Source organism: Nicotiana tomentosiformis, chromosome 1 (genome assembly GCF_000390325.3).
Source record: "Nicotiana tomentosiformis chromosome 1, ASM39032v3, whole genome shotgun sequence".
In the NCBI taxonomy this organism is placed as follows: domain Eukaryota; kingdom Viridiplantae; phylum Streptophyta; class Magnoliopsida; order Solanales; family Solanaceae; genus Nicotiana; species Nicotiana tomentosiformis.
In genome coordinates, this window is record NC_090812.1 from 70029219 (window position 1) to 70035218 (window position 6000).

Genomic DNA, 6000 nt, shown 5'->3' on the forward strand with positions numbered 1-6000 from the left:
TAATTTTGAGTTTTGGAAGGCGATTTAAGGTTGGATTCGAGTAATTCTTGTATGGTTAGACTCGTGAGGGAATGTGTGTTCGTATTTTGTGATTTTTACCCGATTTCGAGACGTGATCCCGGGGAGACCTTTTGGGAAGATTTTCTAATTTCTCGCTTTAGCTTTGATTTTATTACCTAGATTAGTTTCTTATAGTTATATTTATGAAATGAAATTGATTTTTGGCTAGATTTGGGTCATTCAGAGTCGGATATTCGTGGAAAAAGCGTTGTTACGGATTGATTTGAGCTTGGTTTGAGGTAAGTGACTTGTCTAACCTTGTGTGGGGGAGATCCCCTTAGGATTTGGTACTGTAGTGATATGTGAGCGTCGTGTACGTGAGGTGACGAGTACGTACATGGACTATTTGTTGAAAAAACCAATTTATTCTACTGAGTAGCGAGTTGTTTCCTTTAATTTGAGTTATACCGTTTAAATGAGTATTAGTCTATTTTTCATTCTTAACTGAGTTATCCCAATATGCGTAGTTATCCTGTTTAGTCTAATATCGCATGTCTACATTCTTTAACTGCTTATTTGAACTCTGTGAAGCATGCCTAGTTAATTTCCTAATTTTCCTTGTTCTTTATCAGTCTTAACTGTAAAATTCTTGTCGTTAATTGTGGTATTTATCGGTTGAGCTATATATTTACTTTTGAGACTATGAGGCGGTTCCTCGGGCGTTCTTCCTGCACATTTACTTTTGAGACTGCGAGGCGATTCCTCGGGAGTTCTCCATACACATTTACCTTTGAGACTACGAGGCGGTTTCTCGGGAGTTCTCCCTATATATTTACTTTTGAGACTACGAGGCGGTTCCTCGGGAGTTCTCCCTGCACATTTACTTTGAGACTACAAGGCGGTTCCTCGAGAGTTCTCCCTGCATATTTAATTTTGAGACTACGAGGCGGTACCTCAGGAGTTCTCCCTATATATTTTTTTGGGACTTCATGGTACATCTACTGTACGGAGATTTCAAGGTACATATGGCGTGTTCGCAGACCTCGGAGTCCCCCTCTATTATCTCCTATGTCATTTACCTTCCGTACTTCTTTTGTTAGACTCTGGTGTATAAAGATACTAGTTTCCTTCTGTAGCTTGTGACTTACAATGTTCCGGGTTTTGGGAAGACTGCGTATTATAGAGTATTGGTTATTGTACATACCGAGCTGTATTGTTATTAGTTATTCAGTTACCCATTGTTGTTAGTTGCCAAGTTTTACTTTTGTTTTAGTTATATTTCCGTAGTTTGTTAGGCTTACCTAGTCGTAGAGGCTAGGTGCCGTCACGACGTTATACGGAGGGAGTTTGGGTCGTGACAAGTTGGTATTAGAGCTCTAGATTCATAGGTGTCGTGAGTCACAAGCCGGTTTATTAGAGTCTCGCGGATCGGTTTGGAGATGTTTGTACTTATCATCGAGAGGCTATGGAACTATTAGGAAAAATTATACTTCTTTGATTCGTTATTGTGCCAAACTTGTTGACATCAAAAATTCTAAACTTCTGTATTCTATTCTCTCACAGATGGTGAGGACACGTACAAGCAGATCTGATGACCATGCACCCTCGCCCCCTGCTAGAGCCGCGAGAAGCCGGGGCCGGGGTAGAGGCTAAGTACGTCCACGCGGTGCAGCCAAAGCACCCGCACGAGTTGCTACAGAGGAGCCCCCTGTAACTCTAGATGGAGGGCAGGCACCTGAGGTACCTGTTGCTGTACCAGCCCTCTAGGAGACTCTAGCCCAATTTATGAGCATGTTCAACACCTTAGCTCAGGCTGGATTGATTCCACTTGCTCCTGCCACATCTCAGGCCGGGGGAGGAGCACAGACTCCCGTCGCCGATACTCCAGAGCAGCGGGTTCAGACCGACCAGGTTCCAGAGATTATACCGATGCAGCCGGTAGCTCCGGTTCAGCACGAGACTAGGACAACCACTTCTGAGGCAGAGCAGCTCAGACTTGAGAGGTACAAGAAGTACCACCCACCTACATTCAGTGGATTGGCGTCAGATGATGCTCAGGGTTTTCTGGAGGAGTGTCATCGTATTCTCCGTACTATGGGCATAGCGGAGACGAGTGGGGTTTCTTTTACCACCTTCCAGCTTAGAGGAGCAGCCTATCAGTGGTGGCGTGCTTATGAGTTGAGTAGTTCGGATGAGGCAGCTTCACTTACATGGACTCAGTTCTCGGACATATTTTTGAGAGAGTATGTCCCTCAGATCCTCAAGGATGCATGGCGCGCGGAGTTTGAGCAGCTGCTCCAGGGTGCTATGACTGTGTCAGAGTATACCGTTCATTTCAGTGATTTGGCCTGACATGCACCGGCCTTGGTTGCCACAGTTTGAGAGAGGGTTCGTCAGTTTATTGAGGGACTCCACCCCAGTATTCAGATTAGTATGGTCAGGAAGTTGGAGATGGATATTTCTTATTAGCAGGTTCTGAGTATTTCCAGGAGATTGGAGGGCATGCTTGCCAGGGATTTAGAGGAGAGAGAGGCCAAGAGGTCTCGAGATACTGGTTCTTATTGTGGTGCTCGTGACCCAACAGCTCGCCATGGTAGGGGTTATGTGAGTCGCCCCGTTCATTCAGCTCTTCCAGCCACCAATGGTATTCCGGTCCCTTCTAGGCCCTAGGAGCCTTATTATGCACCGCCAGTATCTAGTGTGTCTCCTGCTCGGGGTGCTTTTAGCAGCCAGTCCACCAGACCTGGCCCGAGTCAGTCACAGCAGCTACGCTCTCCGAGGGTATTTTTTTGAGTGTGGCGACACTCGCCACATGGTGAGGTATTGCCCCAGACTTAGGAGGGGTGCACCTCCACAGACTTCTCAGCCACCACGTGCTCCATCGGGTCCTCAAATTATGATTCCAGCACCAGCTACCGCCCCACCTACTAAGCCAGCTCGAGGTGGAATTCGAGGAGGTCGAGGTCGCCCTAGAGGGGGAAGCCATGCTAGATATTATGCTCTTTCGGCTCGTACAGAGGCAGTTGCTTCCGACTCTATCATTACAGGTATTGTTCTAGTCTGTCATAGAGATGCGTCGGTATTATTTGACCCAGGCTCTACATATTCCTAAGTGTCCTCTTATTTTACCTCGTATTTGGGCGTATCTCGGGATTCTTTGAGTTTTCCTGTTTATGTGTCTACTCCTGTAGGAGATTCTCTTATTGTGCACCGCGTGTATCGGTCGTGTTTAATTGCTCTTAGTAGTTTTGAGACCAGAGCTGATTTATTATTACTCAGCATGGTAGACTTTGATGTTATCTTGGGCATGGACTGGTTGTCGCCCCATTATACTATTCTTGATTGTCACGCTAAGACCATGACGCTGGCTATGCCAGGTTTACCGCGATTTGAGTGGAGAGGTACCTTAGAGTATACTCCCATCACAGTTATTTCATTTCTTAAAGCTCAACGAATGGTTGAGAAGGGGTGTGACGCGTATCTAGCTTATGTGAGAGATATCAATATTGATACCCCTATAATTGAGTCAGTTCCAGTAGTGAGGGACTTTCCAGATGTGTTTCTAGCTGATCTTCCGGGCATGCCGACCGACAGAGATATTGATTTTGGCATTGATTTGTTGCTGGGCACTCAGCCCATCTCTATTCCTCCAAATCGTATGGCTCCTCCTGAATTGAAGGGGTTGAAAGAGCAGTTACAGGAGTTGCTTGATAAGGGCTTCATTCAAACCAGTGTGTCATCTTGGGGTGCTCCTATCTTATATGTGAAGAAGAATGATGGTTCTATGTAGATTATGTATTGATTACTGCCAGTTGAACAAAGTTACAGTGAAGAACAAGTATCCATTGCCTCGTATTGATGATTTATTTGATCAGCTACAGGGTGCCAGGGTATTTTCCAAGATTGATTTACGTTCCGGCTATCATCAGTTGAAGATTCGGGAGCCGGATATCCCGAAGACTACTTTCAGAACTCGGTATGGTCACTACGAGTTCCTTGTGATGTCATTTGGGCTGACCAATGCCCCAGCAATGCACATGATGCACAGTGTGTTCCGGCCTTATCTTGACTCATCCGTAGTTGTGTTTATTGACGACATTCTGGTGTACTCTCGGACTCAGGAGGATCATGAGCAACACCTGATGACTGTGCTTTAGACCCTGAGAGAAAAGAGGTTATATGCCAAATTTTCAAAGTGTGAGTTCTGGCTAGACTTAGTGGCATTCCTGGGTCATGTAGTATCAAGTGATGGGATCCAGGTGGATCTAAAGAAGGTGGAAGCAGTGTGTCATGCCCCGAACTCGAGGAGCGCGACCGGCGCTCAACCGAGTGAACCCAGTCGAGCAAGCCTACGTTACATCAACCTCTCATCATAACTCATGCTTGATTTATCAAAACATAATTAAATCATGACTTTCATATTTGAATGCATTTGGCTCAATGGCCCGTAAAAAAATTCTTTTTTTTTCTCGTGATGGGTACGTAACTTCATAAATATTTGTGAACATAAATACATGATGAAACTCAAAAAACTTAAGTACATGACCCACAGTATACATGGAGCTTCTATGACAATAGATACCTAAGTACATAAAACCAACTAGACTCAAATGCCCACTGGAATTGTAGCGGGCTCACCATAATCTGCTGCGCAGAAGATCCTTATCAAAGATCCATATCATCCTATAAAAGTATACCTGCATCCATTAAAAGATGCAGCGCCCCCGACAAAAGGGACGTTAGTACTATCGAATAGCACTAGTATGTATAGCTAAAAATCTTCTTTCAAAATAGAATGCCAATATGATCTATATGTGGAACACATAATATAAAGTAATTGAAACAACATGTACAGACAAGGCCAATGAAAATGGCACGTAATGTCTGCGTTAACAATGCGTCTCACTAGACCGTCTATATCACTCTCTTATCTTACATCTATACATTTCATAGACCGTTCATAGGATTCACATATACCATACAATACACTTGTGCGTTTCATATACCATTCACAGTGTTTACTTACACAATACACATGTGCGTTTCATAGACCATTCACAGAATTACATATACAATACAAATACACATATGCGTTTCATAGACCGTTCACAGTGTTTACTTACACAATACACATGTGCGTTTCATAGACCATTCACAGAATTACATATACAATACAAATACACATATGCGTTTCATAGACCGTTCACAGTGTTTACTTACACAATATATCTATACGTTTCATAGACCGTTCATAGGATTTCATATACAATACAAATACATTTGTGCATTTCATAGATCGTTCATAGTGTTTACTTACACAATATACCTATGCGTTTCATAGACCGTTCATAGGATTTCATATACAATGCAAATACACATGTGCATTTCATAGACCGTTCACAGTGTTTACTTACACATTATACCTATGTGTTTCATAGACTATTCATAGAATTTCATATACAATACAAATACACTTGTGTGTTTCATAGACCGTTTACAGTGTTTACTTATACAATATACCTATGTGTTTCATAGACCGTTCATAGGATTTCATATACAATGCAAATACACATGTTCGTTTCATAGACCGTTCACAGTGTTTACTTACACAATATACCTATGCATTTCATAGACCGTTCATAGGATTTCATTTACAATACAAATACACATGTGCGTTTCATAGACCGTTCACAGTGTTTACTTACACAATATACCCATGTGTTTCATAGACCGTTCATAGGATTTCATATATAATGCAAATATACATGTGCATTTCATAGACCGTTCACAGTGTTTACTTACACAATATACCTATGCGTTTCATAAACCGTTAATAAAATTTCATATACAATACAAATACACATGTGCATTTCATAGACCGTTCACAGTGTTTACTTACACAATATACCTATGCGTTTCATAGACCGTTCATAGGATTTCATATACAATACAAATACACATGTGTATTTCATAGACCGTTCATAGTGTTTACTTACACAA